Source organism: Eulemur rufifrons, chromosome 9 (assembly GCF_041146395.1).
Source record: "Eulemur rufifrons isolate Redbay chromosome 9, OSU_ERuf_1, whole genome shotgun sequence".
NCBI classification, from domain to species: domain Eukaryota; kingdom Metazoa; phylum Chordata; class Mammalia; order Primates; family Lemuridae; genus Eulemur; species Eulemur rufifrons.
Genome location: NC_090991.1, coordinates 13,961,261 through 13,967,422, shown reverse-complemented (window position 1 = coordinate 13,967,422; position 6,162 = coordinate 13,961,261). Strand labels below are relative to the sequence as shown.

Sequence of the window (6,162 nt, the reverse complement as noted above, 5' to 3'; positions counted from 1 at the left end):
TTACAATAAAGCCTGGCACATAGTTATTTTACTACCTCTATGTTTTGCTACTTCTATACTACTGCCTTTACTATCTATAATACTACCCATTTTACTAGCAGCCATGGAATTGTTGCAAAACTCTGTGATGTCTTCTACCAGATTATGCACGTGGTAGAGGTTGAAACATTTGTTGAGTTGCATTTTCCTCCAGACATATTTCTGGTTGCATCATCCTCTTTGCTCTGTTGTTACTTGCCCTGTGTTCAGATCATGTTCCAGTTTCCTGGACGTGGGCTCTCAGGCACAGATAAAATGACATTCCAGATAAATATTTTCTTCCTTGTAATCACATTTGTCTCTTGGTGTCCTTCTCAGAGTCTCTGACTAATTCCATGTTTATTTAGTAGGGATCTATCAGGGGCCAAGAATTGTGCAATGACATAGAAGAGAACTATGAAGAAAATGATGCTTTAACATTTCAAACAGTGCAAATATTTTCTGGAGACAGTAACTCATAAAACTTTCATTACCTTAAAAGAATCTCTGACCTTTCATGACCCAACCCAAGAGAGGAAAAATATCTCTGAATGGTGTGACAGGGTAAATTTAATTGTCTATCTCCAAATTCCAGGCTTTAGGGTTAAATCTCTTCATTTTAAAAGACATTTTTTAAAAGAAATGATTTATGAAATAAATTCACAGAGTAAGAGAAAGGGAGCAATAGCTTAAGCACCTGGGAGAAAAACTTAACTGGAAAGTAATTGAAGAAATGAAACAGAAAATAATTTTAGAAATTATCTTCTTCATGTTCTTAAGACATTAAAAATCAGAGACAATAGAAAAAGGAAAAAAATTAGGTGAAAATGAAATTGACCCGGAAACAACAGAAATGAATACGGAGGATAAAATTATTTAAATGGTTATTTTGGGCAGAATTGATATTTTGGAAAATAAAGTAGAAATATGTAGGACAGAATTTAGAAGTCTTTCAGGAGGAAGATGAAAAAGATAGTTTAAAGCAACAAAGGAGAAGAGAGATGTTGGGTGTTGGAGAGACGTGGTGCTTTAACTTAAGAATAATAGTTTTATCACAGAAAGAAATCAGAACAAATAAAACAAAAAGGACAATGAAAGTTACAATAAAAGGCATTTTTTTAGGGAATGAAAAACCTGAGCACACATTGAAAGCCATATCATATTCTAGATAATATTAATGAAAATAACCCTGATGTATCTTAGTGATATTTTGGTACTTTATTGTTAGGAATAACATTTTTTTAAGAATAAAAATATTACTGACAGAATAACAGATGGCCTAAAAAGAAACAGAAGTTTGAATTGGCTTCAGACATCTCCCAACAAAATATCAGTGTCAGAAAACACTGAAGTACCAGAGTTTTAAGAGGAAAATTTCACAACTTATTTATGTTGTAAATATGTTTACAAAATTAATGAAAGTACCAAAAATGTGTCTTTAAAGATAACATTTTATTGCAATAAAGTTAAGTATTGTGAATGGTCTATATTTTATATTTCTGAATAATTTAACAGAGACCATCATTTTGAAGACTATGTTATATGGGAATGCAGGGAGCAAAACACATTCTAACTCTTGTGTTCTGTAAAAGGGACTTAAGTTATTATTTTGTTCTTGACTTTATAAATAGAGAAACAAATGTTTCAGTACCTTAATTCTACTAGTTAGATAGTCCCTATTAGAATAAAAAAATGAAAGTGATTGTACATACCATTTTCTTTATCCATTCATCCATCGATGGACAATTAGGTTGTTTCTATTTCATGGTGATTGTGAATAATGCTATTTTTAATTTTTCAGGAACTTCCATACTGTTTTCCTTAATGGCTGTACCAGTTTATATTCCCAAAACCCAGAGCATAAGGGTTCAATAACTCCACAGCCTCACCAACATTTATATTCTCTGCATCTTAACAGATGTGAGATGATTTCTCATTGGGGTTTTGATTTGCATTTTCCTGATAACTAGCAATGCTGAGCATCATTTTATGTACCTGTTGGCCATTAACATGTCTTCTTTGGAGACATGTCTGTTCGATTCATTAGCTCATTTTAAATCGAGTTATAATTTTTTTTTTTTTTTTGCTATTGAGTTGTAGGAGGTCCTTATGTATTTTGAAATTAACCTCTTATCTAACATATGGTTTGCAAATATTTTCTCTCATGCTGTAGATTTCTCCCAACTCTGTTGATTGTTTCCTTTGTCATGCAGAACTTTTTAGTGTGATATAGTCTATTTTTGTCTATTTTTGGTTTTGCTGCCTGTGGTTTTGGTGCCATAGCCACAAAATCATTGCCAAGTCCAATGTTATGAAGCTTTTCTCCTATGATTTATTCTGGGAGTTTTATAGTTTCAAGTCTTATTTTTAAGTCTTGATCTAGTTTGAATTAATTTTTATGTGTGGTATAAGGTAAGGGTCCAATTTCATTCACTTGCATGTGGATTCCAGTTTCAATAACACCATTTGTTGAAGAGACTGTTCTTTTCCCATTTTATATTCTTGGCTTCTTGATGAACATCAGTTGACTGTATATGTGTGGCTGGTCTCGAACTCCTGACCTCCAGCAATCCTCCTGCCTCGGCCTCCCTAAGTTCTAGGATTACAGGTGTGAGCCACCGCACCAGGCCTCATATCATAATCCTACAATTTATCAAATACCTACATGAAAGTGTCCCATAGGAAACCTTGATAATATGCCCCAAACAGAGCTAATTAAAAAATTACTGTCGTAGTCAATATTTTATTAAATGTATCCTTTTCACTTTAGTGCATCATCCTTAACTCTGAAGATATTTTTTTAATTACTACTATCATATTACTATATTATATTGTTTCTATTTCCACATCACCTACCTTTTCGTCTATATTGTTTGTCTGTATCATCACTTTCTCTTCTTCAGATTGCTCCATGAAATGCCTAATTAAATTCTTGGACTCATTACTTCATGCTCTTCCCTTACCGTTTTCTAGTTATCTAATCCTTGGCTCAAGACTAATTCTTATCATTGTTTCATGTAGAGCTTTTATTCATTACCTGTGTATATCTATCTATCATCAATCATCAATCTGTTGATCTATTCATAAGGATACATTGTTAACACCCATTGATCCACCATCCAACCTGAAAATTAGAATTTTAGTAATAGCCTATATCAACTAATTGTAGCCCCATTTTCATTCCCTTATGTCTACTCTTATGAAAATCCTCTCATCTTGAACCTATATTCATCCTCCCCTCGCTTTTGTTTTTAATGCACTTTTATGGTATCTATCCCAGTAAGTGTTTTTCTTTCTTTTTTTTTTTTTGACAAATAAAAATACTTTAATATCAAAATTGGCAGGGGAAAGAGAAGTACAAAGAAGTTAACAATACTAAATTTCTCACCTTTCATGTCAGTCAATTAGAGTAGTGTAAAATTAAAATATGGAGTTTTTCCCCAAATCCTTTAATAATTTATCTTTATTTTTTTTTATTTTTTTTATTTTTTTAATTTATCATTTTTTTTCCATTTGTGTTTACATCTTTTTTTTTTAATTTAATTTTACAGAATCAAAGAGTCTAACAGTATATCTTGTTAGATACAGTATGTCCTCATAATGTATACATTATTTCTTGTACAATGATATGAAATAATATGGGAAATATTCATGATAAATTATTAAGTGAACAGTGCAAGTTAAAAACAATAGTTTCATATTTTTTTCCCCACCCCCCCTTTCCCGAGTCAGCACCAGTAAGTGTTTTTCTAAAAAGCTGTGTTAGGTGTTTATAACCTTATAAAAGTTTACTAGTAATAATCTTAGGAATATACATTTTTTAAAATTTAAAACTATGCTGCTAAGATCAACCAAATTATAGCATTTCTCTGTGGATCATTCAGGGAGAAAAAAGGTATTTTCCCACTGGTTTGAGTGACTGATCCCAATTACCAAGCACATTGTGTCGCTGCTACACAATGAGGGGCAAGGATCACAACTATGTCTGGGGAGCTTCTTTATTCCCATGCCCAATAGCAAAGATTAACAAAACAGTAACAAAAATAAAAAAGTAGTACTATGGAGGTTTCAGATCCCTCAAAAATAAAAGTTTGGGTCGCCTCACTAAATAATGACCCAATGGCAGCTGTTTAGCAGCTCCCCTCGGAGATTTGAGGATCAGATATGTGGTCATCCCTCCTCTGAACTCCTAGGTTCTGATAACACCACTCTTCCCTTTTTGTTCCCCTAGTCCTAGTAGAAGTAACTTATTACTACAGTTAATAACTTTTGAGTTACAGCAGAACTTTTTCACCTTTAGTCTGTTTCAGAGTACAACTAAGTACCGAATTCTCTGTTTTAAATCTTTTTGTTTAAAAATACTGGGTATGATTTCTGTTTACAGAATGGATTCTAACTGATCCTAGAAGATCTACCAGCTCTCTAATAATGTATGGGGAAATAATGTCCCATCTGATTATGCCTAATCACTAACAAATTCCATTTCAAATATGAATATTTTCATATGTTTATTCCACTTCCACCAATAATTATTGTATGCATCTTATATGATCAAGATTGTGAGATATACAGTGTGGTATGTTAAGACAGCTCTTGCCTTCATAATTTGACACAAAATAGGGGTGATTAAACATAATAGTCCAATACAAATTGACTTTTGTATAGTGATTCATAGCATTTAAAGCATGAGCTATTGTGATCCTCAAACCCAAGGATAGAGATAGGGCAGGTATTATTATTCTAGTATGTACATGAGCTTCAGACTTTCCAAATTTTATTCTGTTAGTCACTAGAAGAGCTGGCACATGTACCCAATATTCTTATGTGGCCACTCTGCCAAAAGGAGCAAAAATGTGTTAAAAGTGATAATCTCACGAAATATCTCATCAATTTGTTACAAGATTTCTGAGAAGAATTTTCTGGCTGGAAAGAGCAAAGGTGGCTTCCTGGAGGGGAATTACGTTGAGGGTGGACTTTCAAGTGCATGTCGCAGTCTCCAACGCATGCCCTCACATGGATCATGAGGAGACTCTCTTGCTGAAGAGTTTCCACCGGGCAGCCTTCATGTCCCGATTTCTCAGACTATAGATGAAAGGATTTAACATTGGGGTCATTGCGATGTACATCACAGTGATCACTGCATCCTTTAGACTGTACCTAGTCAGAGGACGTAAATACATGCCCATGACTGTCCCATAATACAAAGAAACAACTGTGAGGTGAGAACCACAGGTGGAGAAGGCTTTGAGCACACCCTTGGTGGATGGAACCCTCAATACTGTGGAAAAAACCCAAATATAAGAGATAACAATACACACCAATGGCACAGAGAAAACACCAACCCCCAGGTACATCATTTCACGTTAAAGTGGATGTGAGAACAGGACAGCTTGAGCAAAGAGGCAATGTCACAGAAGAAGTCGGCCACTTCGTGGTTGCCACAGAAGGACAGACTAGCTGTGAGCAGAGTGTAGGGGAGGGAATTGGCGTTTCCAACCATCCAAGACCCAACAACTAGCAGGACACAAGACTTTGGACTCACAATTGTTGTGTAGTGAAGTGGGTGGCTGATGGCCACAGCTCGATCATAGGCCATCACAGCCAAGATGTAGCTGTCTGTGTTAGCCATGGCAAGCATGAAATACATCTGTGTTAGGCATCCTCCAAAGGAGATGATTTTGCTGCCCAAGAGATGGCTGGCTATCATCTTAGGGATGCTTACAGATGAGAAAAAGATGTTAACCAAAGAGAGGCTGGCAAGGAAAAAATACATGAGGGTGTGAAGGTGAATGTCAGAGTGAATGGCCAAGATGATGAGCACGTTTCCAATCAGTGTGATGGGGTAAACAAATAAGAAGAAGACAAAGAAGAAATCTTGTTCCTGTTGACCATTAACTCCCAGGAGGATGAATTCCAGAGTTGATGATTGATTTACTTCTCTCATGGATTCTTCAGCAGGAAAGGGGAGAGAGTCCAGAATTATTAGTAAATTATTTTGTGTAATGATCTTTCTTACCCATCACTTTTGACTCTGGGGATCAGATATGTCTATATCTATTTTTACTAAATCCACAGTAATTTCCCAATTTCATTGGGAAATTCTGGTTGATAACTGAAACTAATTGACAGCTAGCCCTGGAGACT

At 35.0% G+C, this 6,162-nt stretch overlaps 1 pseudogene; it reads right to left on the bottom strand.

Moving 5' to 3' along the window:
* Window positions 1-5,036: 5,036 nt before the first annotated feature.
* Window positions 5,037-5,962, bottom strand: LOC138392598 (olfactory receptor 1A1-like; annotated as a pseudogene).
* Between the last annotated feature and the right edge of the window lie 200 nt (window positions 5,963-6,162).